The following is a 13,793-nucleotide window of genomic DNA, read 5'->3' as shown; positions in this document are numbered from 1 at the left end:
TTTGAGAGTGAGTTATTTTATAAGACTGACCACTAAATGCTTTTATGATTACACAAAAGCATGCAAAGAGCATTTTGGATTAATAAATGCTTATTAGCAAGTTAGAAACAGGAAATAAGGTTTGTAGAAAATAATACTCCTATAGTTATGGAAAACCTGAGAAAAATTCCAAATTTGAATATACGAATTAATATTCTATTTACGTACCACCTGAATACTTTAGTAGATGCACATTCGTAATGATCAATTTTGGATAAACCACTCAAAGATGAAAGGGGAAAATTCTTTAATTTGTTTCCAGGAACTATGGAGAGCCACATTCTACCAGGGAACCCTGATACTGTGGTACCAGTATGGAGATTTCTGTGTTTTAAGCCACACCTCCTGCCTGGCCTCAGAGAGGGAACCTTTCCTCTGCCCCATGCAATAATTAGATATAAGCAACAGATTCAGTTATGGCCTTGTCACTTACATGTAGCAGCACAGCTGTATATCAGAGAGAGAAACAAATATGAACAGAAAGACGGAAAAGCTTTGGTTTGTAGCATCCTCTTTGAAGAAGCAAAGTATTTCTTTCTAGGGTCTTTGCTTGAAATGTGTATATAAAAGCAACTTAGAGGATTGTTTAAGAATATGCTTAGCTGCATATAACAAGAAAATCACAAAATCTCTCACTACACAGACACACGAACACACACACATCCCTACAGAGATACATATACACAGAAGAAAATACGTAGTTCAGGGCAGAGATGGTAGCTCATCAGACATTTAGTCAACCTCTCTTTTTATTTTCTACTTTCTTTCACATATAGCTTAACCTCCTCAAGTTTTCTTCAAGGTCATAGACATGAGTTGTAACCCCATTCCCATTTCAGGCAACAGGAAGAAGAGTCAGCCTTGAAGTTTCCTGGAAATCTCTGCCCACCCCTCCACTGCCTTGATAGCATTTATAGCTCACTGGCCACCTGCAGTTGCAAAAGAAGCTGAGAAATGTATTATTTTATCTCTGCCCATTTGCAATCCTGAATAAAGTGTGTGTGTGTAGGTAAAATAGAAGGGAGATGGAATACTACGCAAGCAAATAAGTTTTTTCTATGCTTGTACCTTCCCAGCTAATGTGCAAATCAGAATTGAACTGGTTGATGTGATTCTTTGACGTTACAGATACAATTTATTTTATTTTTACAAAAAAGCAGTATGTTCGGCCAACATTTATCTATTGATTTGCAGTTTGTAAATCACAGCAATTATGAGAAGTAAATATTTCAGGAAATTATAAGACAATAAGTTCAGAAAAGTAGGATTTAAACCAGATCAGATTGAACCCACAGCCTACATTTTTTGGTCTAAAATTTGATTTAACAAGCTGTCATTTCTCCTAAATTATTTTTCAGCTAGTGAGTTATGATTTTCCATTTACTCTATCCTTTAGTTGTAGCCAACTATTTGTTAAAGAGCTTAAAAAATCAGAATTATTTAACCTAGGGTGGAGAAAGGAAGGAAAGCAAAGTAGGAAAGGAAACTAACTCACAGGCATTATTTACTAATTTTTTAAAAAATGCATGACCTTATTTTACCCTCCCAGCAGCTGTGTGGAGTAGGTAATACTATTCCACAGATGAGGAAACTGAGGTCAGAGAGGTTATGAAACTTTAGTAAGTTCATCCTGCCAGAAGGTGACAGATGGGCATTTGAGCAGTGTTCTTTCTCACTCTTTACCTGAACTTTGGTTTTACTCATATCTGAAAACATCTGAAAGTTTTTTTCCTGATTATTTATCCATATAGAAGAGTGTGGTAATAAAGGAACAAAATTAAGTAGAAGCCATGTCACCTTAAAAGGACAACTTCTGAATAATGAGGGAAAAATCAGACAAAGAATAAGAGCCCATGAAGGTGTGAAGTATTAGCCACTGGGTCTTTTGGAAGATCTCAAATGACTACTCATCCTGGGTGCTTTAAATATCCATTTGCTTTAAAGACAGGAGTTGCCTATGGTTATATCAATTGACTTTTTCCAGTTTTAAGTGTACAGTAATAACAGTTACCATTCAATATATACAACTAGGGTTGCTAAATATTGCACAAGACATACTTATATATGTGTATGTGTGTGTGTGTGTTTGTTCATATTAATGAAGATCTTGTATTTGTTTTTGCTAAATCTAGCAACATTAGATGTAATACACATACACGTGTGCACACACATACTATATTTAACTTCATTTAATTTTTTTTTTTTTTTTGAGATAGAGTCTCACTTTGTTACCCTTGGTAGAGTGCCGTGGTGTCACAGCTCACAGCAACCTCAAACTCTTGGGCTTAAGTGATCCTCATGCCTCAGCCTCCTGAGTAGCTGGGACTACAGGGGCCCACCACAACAGGGGCCCCTGTAGAGACAGGGTCTCACTCTTGCTCAGGCTGGGCTAGAACTCATGAGCTCAGGCTATTTTTAGAGACAGGGTCTCACTCTTGCTCAGGCTGGGCTAGAACTCACGAGCTCAGGTGATCCACATGCCTCAGCCTCCCAGAGTGCTAGGATTACAGGGGGGAGCCACCGCGCCCAGTCAGCTTCATTTAATTCTTGCAACATCTCTTCAAAGAGTTAAACTGGTAGATATTCAGAGAGATTCATTTCAAGATCATGTGATTACATACATGCATATATGTCTGCTTGATAGTCTATGTTCCAAACATTTGCTCAAAGGATACAAATGAAAACAACCTTGATATTATTTCATAATTAAAGAATTCAATTTTTGATTGATTATCCTAAAGGAGGAGAGGGAGCCCACACTACAAAAAATGCAGAATCTGCCTCCTAAACCAGGGGTAAAGCATGTGATGTTTTTCATGTCTTCCAGTTCATTAACAGGAACAAAAAGCAAAGAACTGTCCTCTCTTGAGGATCAGCAGAGCGATGGTTATCAACGGGGTTTGGGGGTAGAATTTTGTACCCAGGGGAACATTTGATGATGTCCGGAGGAATTGTTGGTTATCACAACTGGGGGAACTATTGACGTCTAAGGGGTAGAAGCCAAGGATACTAAACTCTGTACAATGCACAGGTCAGCGGCTGCCATGGCAAAGAATTATCCAGTCCCCAAATGTCATTAGGTGCGGAGGTTGAGAAACTCCAAATTAAAATAATCTGTTGAGGTTTTAACATTTTTCTTTTTATTTTAGTTGCAGAACTGCATGCAGAGAGCTAGACAGTGGTGGTCTGGAGGTTTCCGTGAATGGTGGGTTTTATGTTACAAAGAGTCATAAGATCCCTCCATTGCCTTCTCTTGAATGTGCAGGAGTGAGGGGCTGGAGCCCTTTAGAAACTGGCTCCTAATGCTGTGACTTCCCCACATCTTCAGAAATCAAGGCTGGTCTTCACAATATTTTCCTTTCTGAGCTTTCTGATGCTTGGGTTTTCTTGTTTGTGGTGACACTTGCATAGGTATTATGTGCAGACTATTCTGTATAGTACAATTTTAATACAAGGGCATCTTATTTTTTGGACCACTCAGTTCCAAAAGCCACATGAATGTGAGCCCAGAGCTAGATTGATTGCCCTCGTCTACATTTGACCTTTCTGTTCTTAGCACCACACTCCTGTTTGAGGTGGCCCTGTCTTGATGTGGGGGTAGGAGAGATTTAGCTAAAGAGTACTGGGTAAATATGAAATGCCAGAGTGTAGAGACAGGCTCACCTAAATTTCATATCCCATTGATCTCCTACTAGGTAACCTCAGACAGTTTTTAAACTCTTTTGAATACCTCAGTCATCACCCATAAAATGCAAATAATTTTACTCACCTCCCAGAATTGTGGTAAGCATTAAATAAGATAAAGTATCTTTAAAAAAATTTATCATTTAGTAAGCATCATTCAATGATTAAAGTACTCAAAGATTATGTGCAAAGAGTTTTAAAGCACATGTTTTAGATTCAAACAGCTATCTGTGTTTATAGTTTACTCACTCTATTGACAAAGTCAATTTTATGTACTATAGAGTAGAGAGGCAGCCCTCCCACAACTCAAGAAAGAGGACGATTTTGTGAAATGTGTTTGTTTAAACACTTTCTCCTTTTTTGAAGGGTAGGCAGTTAGAGAGAGCAAAATAACTTTTTCTTCAAACAAACAAATGCAAGAAATACCCCATTCTGGTTGACAGAATTTAGTAAACAATGGCCAGTTTTTAAATGTTGATGGCCTTGGGGCACAATGGTGTGAGCAGTGCCTTCAGCATCTCTTGACAGATGAGAATTTGTAAAGTGAGAAACTCCAGACTGACTTTCTCTGTGTTACCAAATTCAAACAGGACACTGTTCTGAGTAGGGGAGTCATTTTCTTCCATGAGGCTAAGGAAAATTTCTAGGACAAAACACTTCAGGGGCTAGACTCTTTAAAGCTTTCTTGGGGTGGAGGTTTATTTAGATCCATGACAGAGCGAGAGAACACGCAGAGCCAGAAAGGAGTTGATGTCTGACATGAAGAGACGTGTCAAGAATCTAGAAGGAACAGCGTAAAGGCAGCTGTAGACATTTTTTCCTTTGCCTCTTTTTCACTCTTTTCCTTGCAACTCACCACATTATATTATTAATGTTATCTGTTTTTGTGTTCTTTTCCCCATGAAACTATAAACATCTCGGGGAGAGGGAGTTAGTTGTATTTTTTTCTTTTAACCACAGCACTTTGAATGTTATGTCTTGTACATAGTATGTCTTTAATAAATAAGAGATAAAGGAGGAAGGAAGGAAAAAAGAAAGGAAGGGAAAGGAAAAAAGAGAGAAGTCATTTGACCAAGTTTTATCTTGGATTCACAAAAATAAAATAAGATTGTTCAGTCTAATAATTTCATAAGATGAATGGTAATCACCTTAAAATAATTGTCCATTCATGAGCATAAAGCAGACTGGAATCCTATAGTAATTGCCTAAGATCTGGCTTCATATCCTCAGTAGCCTCATCCTTTTTGGCCTTACATCCACCTCTCCAGGTCTCCCCACAACACAGTTTCCCTCAATTAATTGCTCATTTGCCCAGTGCATTGGCATCTGCTTTCATCATCCTCATTTAAAGGTTCTGACTAATTCTGGACACTATCTGCAGTATGGCAGGAAACCCTGCAGGACAATGTTCCTGATAACAGGCCAGGTGCCTCCTTCATTTCCCTGGGCTTGAGGGGCACACACTGGAGCCAGGCCAAGATTCCCAGACACCAAAACCATAAACTCTGCCCCTCAGAAGGGGAATCAGAAGGTGATGTCTTCAAACAAGGCCCCTTACGAGGCCATACCTGCAAAAAACAATCCTGCATCAAGCCACATCTGAAGTCAACATAGACCCTGAAATAAATTCTATTTGTCAATGAATGAATGAAGTCAATTAATTCTCCTTTTGCTTATGCCCAGGTTAGTCTAGACACCTGTCACTAGTTGATTGGTAGCCAGCACTAGTGGTAGCAGACACAGGGCTTGAATTGACATCTGCCAAGTTCTAAAGCCTGAGGTCTTTGCATATGGCAGGCTTTCCACAAATGCCCACAATGCTCTGGGCTTGTGTTGGTGGGTTCCAGAGGCACCTGCCCAGGGAAGCGGCAACATTTCTCTCAGTGCTTCAGCAAGAACTGCTCGCCTGTTAGATGATTTGGACATTGAGCCTCCACTTACTATTATAATAATATTTATAATATTATGATATTAATAATATTTCCTCAGGAGTATTCCTATGAAGTCCTATGACTATCTCTTATTCTCTCCCACCCCTTTTAATGCAGTTACATCATACATTTGTAACACAGTTAGCAGTCCGAACTCTATCTAGGATTCCCAACATCCTGATTTTTTTTTTTTTAGTTTAGTTCATATATCAACATCACTCTTTTTGTATATTTCTATGGATTTTGACAAATGCATAGAGTGATATGTCTACCAACTCAGAACCACACAGAGCGATTTCCTCACCCTGAAATTTCCCCCATGCATCTATCTTTTAATCAGCCACTTCTCTTTCTGCTAGTCCTTAGCAACTACTCACTTTTTATCCTTTCAGTTTTTCTTTTTTTCAGATATCTATGACCAAGGCTTGAGAAGCCATTGCCATATGCCACACTGGCCCTCAATTGAAGTAAATTATCTATTTTCCCTAATGTTCACCGGCTTTCGCCAAGAATGGAAGGGAAGGGGTCTCTGTGAATTGAACACTAAATGTACTACTTGTGTCTACTTTCTGTATGGATGGTATTTTACTTGTGGTTGTTTTCTGATTTCAAACCGTCAAGCAAAAGGTCTCCCTTTTAGCAATTACCAAAGTTCCATCACTGGGCAACTAGATCATTGTATCGTAAAGGTTTTCAGATGACATGATAATAAAATACAAATTTATCTGAAGAGGGCATTAAAGCATACGTGTATATAGATTGTTTAAGTAGACTAAGCTAGGATGACAAAAAAAAAGTAAGTATTATTCAATGAAAGAGAAGTTTATTTCTAGATCACTTAATGTCCCAGGATGGTTCCAGATCTGCATGTTGTGAGAGGATTCTGCTCCATGAGGTCATTTAAGGACTGCTGATGACAGCTGTTGGCAAGGGGCTCACAAAGTGACCATGTCCAGGGGAGGGGAGGTCATTACTCCCTTAAGATAGAAAAGCCTTGAGGAACAAAACTGTGGGGTTTTAATGGGCCACAGCTTGGGGTGGCTCTCCTAATTTTATAGACTGGTGCTCAGCCACATGGTCACATCTAGTTCCAGAGAATCTGTGCAATGTGCTTTAGTTCTGTGTTCAGGAAAAACAGAATAGATTTTGTTGTATAGTGAGCAGTCTTCACAGTAAAGGCAAGAGAGAATTCATTGGTTTCTGGAGAAGCACTACGTTCCCTGGGAAAAGGAGAAACGGGAAAATGTGGGGTTTAGGGTAAGTGTGGTAGGGGGAGGAGAGAACTGAAAGAGAAAGTGAGAGGGTGGGAAAGACCAGTTTTATTACCCTTTTCAGGTGCCTGGCCATCATCAGGAAAGTAAATATAGTCCCTAAGGTTCTAATTGCCACAAAGTGAAGGCAACTCTTCCTTTTCTCTGAAGGTCTGTGTAATTGGGCATCTTCCTCACAATAGGATAAGAAACTGAAGTCGTAACTGCCCTCTACAGTCTTTGCCGTGCATGCCTGGAGCCCATGAGAGAGGACATTGGTTGCAGATCTAGGATATTTCCAAGGATGGCAGTAGTTTGTGATGTAGCGATGAGAGACTGGTACTCTGCAAATTGGTCTTTGAAAATATAACTTACGGCACTCTAAAAAATCTGATTGCTGTTTTGCAACCCATTTGTAAATGTCAAAAAGAAAAGTTTGAAAAACAGTGAAATGAATAATGATTATCACCATAATGATTACAGTAACTCTTAATGTTTTCAAAAGGAGCGAGCCTTAAAAAATCTGCATGCACTTGCATATTTTTGTCTTTCTTCACTATTTGCATTCTAAAACCAAGACGTAGGTGGAAAATTTTATTAGCATCTGGGTAAGGCCTCCTGCCAGTCTTGAAAAACTTCATTAATCATAGAGATTCTCACCCCCATCTTTTGAAGAACAGTGACTCACCAAGAGTTTACAGAGCATGCAGGGCAGATGTAACTAAATTTTGAATTTTCAAGCTTTTGTGTCTTAAAAACAAGACTTTGTGCTTCTGGAGAGTAAGATTGCTTGAAGTGAATATGTGTGTGTTTACAAAGTGAGGTGAGGAAAGGAAAATGAATTCTAATTGAGAAGCGATATTTGTGTTTAGAAACTCCCTTCCTTTCCACTTTTGAAATTAGTCTTAAGCACCTTTTACCCACAGAAAGATCTTCATCACTTATAGTTCAACTTAGTTGGAAGCACACTGGATCACATACTCTCCCGTACTTTTCACCCCAATTGTTCAGGGGAAAAAATAAAAATATAGTGAGGAGAGGCCAGAAGTACTTGGGAACCAAAAGCAAGATTATGAGACGGCACCTCCCCCTTACCAAGAGACTCACTCCAACTGAATTCTTTGTCACGGTATATATCAAGGAAATTTGATTTTAATTCACCTCAGCTGGTATTGAAGTTACTGTTTGAAAGAAAGAACAATCAACAAAATGCCTAGGAAAAAGAGATCTTGAAACGCTCTTCAATTTCTTCTTTAAATCTCTGGGAAAATGAGAAATACATTGATAAACAGGAAAACACAATTGTTGCCAATGGAACTCAATGAAACGTTCATATTCCCTTACTTTTAACTTTACTATATTTTTTACCAGGAGTGAAGCTTTCTCCTGTATTCCATCAGCCCTTCCCCAGAAATGTACGGATTGATTAGTGTGTCAGTGAATAACCTCTCCACCCTCGCAGCTGGACCTATGGAATTGCACTGCGTAATGTCCATAATGTGAGAAGACACTTCCTTTTTTCATCAGATGGCCCACTGGGAAGAAGGCGTCCCTGGCCTCTGTCTTCTTTGGCTCAGGTGACTGGGAGAGTTATTCCACAAGCTTCTTTCTCTCCTGCGAGGAGGTGTGCAGTCTGGCTCACTCGGGTCAGCAGCTGCAGGAAGAAGAAATGGAAACACTCTTCATGGTCATCGAGTCTCTCTCTCTGCCAAAGAACAATTGATCCCTGAGACTGTTAGCAGAGGGAAGAGGCTTTCCGAGGACAGCAGAAGGAAGAGACAAACTAACCCGACCGGTCAGCTCCCCTTGGGATAGGGAGTTGTCCAGAAGCAAGTAATAATAGGAGTGCTAGAGAGGCGGGCAGCTGGGACGCAGTAAGGGTGCAATGACCTATTCTAGCCTTTGGGGGCAGAGACTCAGGGGAGACCTGGGAACCTTGTCAAGAAGCTTTAGCACTTAGTAGGGCTCTTTCTGAAATACAATGTGTTTTTATTCCTTTTTCAACATGTTGCTTCAAATGTTATTGGAACCAAAGGAGATCTAATTCCAACAAAGCAATAAATCTTTAAGATGATACTGAAAGAAATAGCCACAGGAACAGTTAGTCATTGCTGGTTTTCAGAGAGCACTATTTGAACTCTGGGGCTCATGAAAAAGCATCCGGAAATGTGACCAGACCATTCTGGGGTCAGGTCTGTGAGCTGCCTCACCTGTATAGAACTGGAAAGGAGTTACAGGTTTAAACAGGAACCCTGACATAAAGACCAAGTTTACTACTAACAGATCCTTTATGAAAGAAATACCAGATCATGTACTTAAAGCAAAAAGAAAAATAAACCCAGAAATAAGGAAAGGAGCCAACAAGAAGTAATATGAGAAACAATGATGGTAAAATATGGCAGTATGTCAAATTCATATCAACTACAAATATCAAAAATATTTGGAGAAGTTAAAGTCAGAGTATAATTTAATTACAAAACAATAAAAACACAGGACAAGAGGAAGAAATTGAGAGGCAAATTGAAGCTTTCTAAGATTCTTATCTTATTTGGGAGGAGTAGGAGATGTTAATTTCAGAGTTTGTGAGATATAATTTTAAGTTTTCATGTTGGTAATATCTTTTCTTTTACTAAATCCAAACTCCAAAGCAATTATGTTATAGGATTAACTCTGATTAACTCTCAGTCTGAGAGTTTTCTATATCTTTTTCTACATCTTTTTTCTTTTCTTTTTTTATTAAATCATAGCTGTGTACATTAATGCAATCATAGGGCACAATGTGATGGTTTTATATACAATTTTCTATATCTTAAAACTGTTTGCCAATTTTAAAAGAAAAAGAAAGTGAAGAATAGAAGAAAAAGAATGAGAGAGAAAGAGTACCTGCCAAATTATTGGTCAAAGTGCTCAAATTTTTGAGAAAGCTGCAGAACTAAGTAAATAAAAAGGCTGTGCTGAGGCTAAGCCCAAATAGGAAACTGTAACCTTATGTAGAGCAAATTGAAGGGGGAAAATCTCTATGTCATTCAGTCTATAACCAGAGTTCTTAAGGCAAAAGATGGATAACTCCATGAGTACAAATTTACAATTTTCTGCTTTTAGTAACAAGGAAATAATAAAGTAATATCACAAATAGAGAACAGACCCTAAGATAATAAGGAATCCAAAGCTGACACATTCTAGTTCTTCTGACACTCGCTAGGGACTCTCGCAAAAATTGCGATAAAAGGATTTCAAAGCTTGTGTCAAAATTCCTGGTGTTTTACTTGGAATAGAATACATATATTATCACTGTTGGCATTTCTGAGTTACACCAGTCTCATTTAGAATGAGAGCTCAGTTCGTCTCAATCCTTTTGTCATCTTCATGACATCCAAGATTAGAAAGTCTCTCCAGGTGTTCCTCTAAACAGACATATCAGGCCAGGTGAAACTAGGTAACTATTCACTTTGGATTCTGGTGGCCAGGGCGGGCAGCCATTCACTGTGTTCTAACTAACGGATGATTTCTGAGAATGTTTGTGTGTGGGGATCACGAGGTGCCGAGACAGGTGGCAGGCACCTGAAGCATGCATTCTGGCCTTCCTGGGTTTAACAACCACACTGCGCTTAGAACACCGGGTCTTTGAAGATGTTTATGTGATTGAGAATGACCTTCAAGGCTAAATGTACTTCGTAGAATTACTTGCTTAAAATGTCCTTTAGATCACTTGCAGTATGATGCAATTAACAAATATCTCCAAACATCAACATTTTAGTTATATATTGTAAATAGATAAATATGCCAGATCCAAAGTTCTGGAAAGAATTTAGCAATACATTTTCTCCCCCAAAATGTAGTTTATATCAAAAATAGCATAGCAAATGGCATTTTTAGAGATGCTTACTGAGTGCATTTATAAAAATACTCTTTTAAGTTTCACAAAGGGTATGAGATAGACAAGTCATAGACTTTCTCAGCAATTTGAATGCAGAGAGGATATTTTGTAGGGTCCATCAACCCCGAAACCTGAACATCTTGGTCATTGGTTGAATATTCACATTTTAGGTCACTTTCCTCTCCAGGTGTTCTTCTTTGCCCAGTTAAGGCTCATTTGGCCTAGGCAGCTATTTGTTATTGAATCTGGGATTCTCTTAAAATAGCCCCTGCCTTCCTGTGGCCCATAGATTATGGGTCCCCCCTTTTTTAAATTTATTATTAAATCATAGCTGTATACATTAATGCAATCATATGGCACCATACACTGGTTTAATATACCATTTGACATATTTTCATCACATTGGTTAACACAGCCTTCCTGGAATTTTCTTTTGAGACATTTATATTCTACATTTAGTAAGTTTCACATGTAACTTTGTAATATGCACCATAGGTGTGGTCGCACTAATCACTCTCCCTCCACCCATCCTCCCTCGTCCCCTCCACCCCTCCCCTTCTCCATATTCTTAGGTCATAATTGGTTTATAGATTTCATAGTTTCATAGTAGGGCTGAGTACATTGGATACTTTTTCTTCCATTCTTGAGATACTTTACTAAGAAGAATATGTTCCAGCTCCATCCATGTAAACATGAAAGAGGTAAAGTCTCCATCTTTCTTTAAGGCTGCATGATATTCTATGGTGTACATATACCACAATTTATTAATCCATTTGTGGATCGATGGGCACTTGGGCTTTTTCCATGACTTAGCAATTATGAATTGGGCTGCAATAAACATTCTGGTACAAATATCTTTGTTATGATGTGATTTTTGGTCTTCTGGGTATATACCTAGTAGAGGAATTATAGGATTGAATGGCAGACCTATCCTCCATAATGACCAACACAATCCTCTACCACAAAAGTAAACTCACTCAAAAACTTTTGATCAGAGGCGGAGCAAGATGGCAGCCGAGTAACAGCTTTCTTGCATCTGGGCACCGTGAGTCTGGGGAGATAGAACTCCAGGCATCTCTGGCTGGTGGGATCTGCCTATCATCACCCCTGTGAGGATACAGGGAGTCAGCGAGAGACTTCTGGACCCCAAGAGGAGGACTAAAACAGTGGAAAACCGGCAAGTGGTCACGTGTGTTCAATCGGTCTAAACCCGCCAGCAACTGTAAGTTCAGTAGCAGCAAGACTGCAAACCAGAAAGGCCTTACCTGTGAACTGTTTTGGTGTCTTTGGACTTGGCACTCAGTTGAACTGCCTTGGGGAAAGCCTGAGCAGGAGTGCGGAGAACTTTGGCCGTTGTCTAGGGCCCCAGTCTGAGCCGTTGAGCCAGACAGAGCTAATGGTGTTTGGCGGTGGGTCACAGGGAGCCATTGTGAGCGATCTGCCCGGCAAGCTCCGCCCTCAGGGTCGCAGAGCTAGAATTGGGTGGGATCTGGTAACCCAGTGACCAAGTAGCCTAAGGGTGGGGTCTGAGCCGCCTTGCAGCCCTAACCCTCAGGGGCAGAGTGAGACCGGTTTTGGCACACTGGGTAAGTGGATAGCCACTTCAGCAGTGATTCCAGCGACAAGCACTTTCCTGGGAAATCTTCTGCTCAGCAAGTGAACAAGTTCAAAGTGCCTTTTAAGTGGGCTGAAGAGAGATTTAGGGTGTCTACCTGCTGGGGTTTGAGAAATCAGCAGCCTCCAGTTGTATCAGAACTGTGATTAACATCTCATACCCCAGAAGACCACGTGTTGCCCAGACAATATTCAATAACATATACATACTGCTTTGTTTTGGTTTGTGGTTTTTTTTTTTTTTTTTGGTTTGGTTTTTTTTTTCTTTTGGTTTGTTTTTTTTTTTTTGTTTGTTTGTTCATTTTGATGTTGTTGATATTGTTTTGTTTTATAAGTTCAACCTTTTCCATACAGATCCTTTTTCTTTCTCAGTTTTTCTAGTTTAATTATAATTTCCCATTGCTGTATTTTTCAATAATTAGAACTTCATTTTTGCTAGTGTTTCTACCGCTATTATTTGGCTTTTCACCCAATTTTATCCTGTAAAGTTTTCTGTTTGCTTGTTTTGGTTTGATTCATAGCATTTTTTGTCTTTCTTCTCTACTGGGTGGAGGTGGGGTACTGTGTCTGATCAGGTTAGCAAAGAGCTGCTGACCTCAAGGGAACCATGCAAATGGGCACCCCCAGAAGGTGGGTTTTTTTTAAAGTGTGTCAAAGTACCCTACTGTACACCTATATTGTTCTGTCTCCCTCTTTCTGTGCCTCTCTTCTTTTTGTCAATATTCCTTTTACCCACCCCCTCTCCTTTCTCTATTTTTCTTTTTTTTCTTATCACTCAGTCCTCCTTTCTTTCATCCCATTTTTGCTCTTCAACCTTCTCACCCCTCTGGTCCTGTAACCCTTAGTCCACAGGCACAAGAACTTAAAGAGCATGAGGAAGTGAAAGGAAAATTAAGGCAAGGAAAACAGATAAAAGAAACCACTCATGAGGAAGAATCAGCAGAAAACTCCAGGCAACATGAAGAATCAGTCCAGAACAACCCCGCCAAGGGACCATGAGGTAGCTACTGCAGAGAATTCCACCTATACAGAAATGTTAGGAATGACAGAAAGGGAATTTAGAATACACATGTTGAAAACAATGAAAGAAATGATGGAAACAATGAAGGAAACTGCTAATAAAGTGGAAAATAACCAAAAGGAAATCCAAAAACAGAATCAAATCAGAGATGAACGATATGAAGAATATAAAAAGGATATAGCAGAGCTGAAGGAAATGAAACAGTCAATCAGGTAACTTAAAGATGCAATGGAAAGTTTTAGCAACAGGTTAGACCATGCAGAAGAAAGAATTTCAGACGTAGAAGACAAAGTTCTTGAGATAACTCAGATAGTAAAAGAGGCAGAAAAGAAGAGAGAGAAAGCAGAATTATGGGACTTGATGAAGCGTTCCAACAT

Source organism: Nycticebus coucang, chromosome 4 (genome assembly GCF_027406575.1).
Source record: "Nycticebus coucang isolate mNycCou1 chromosome 4, mNycCou1.pri, whole genome shotgun sequence".
Taxonomy (NCBI): Eukaryota; Metazoa; Chordata; class Mammalia; order Primates; family Lorisidae; genus Nycticebus; species Nycticebus coucang.
Note: the sequence above shows the minus strand (reverse complement) of the source record.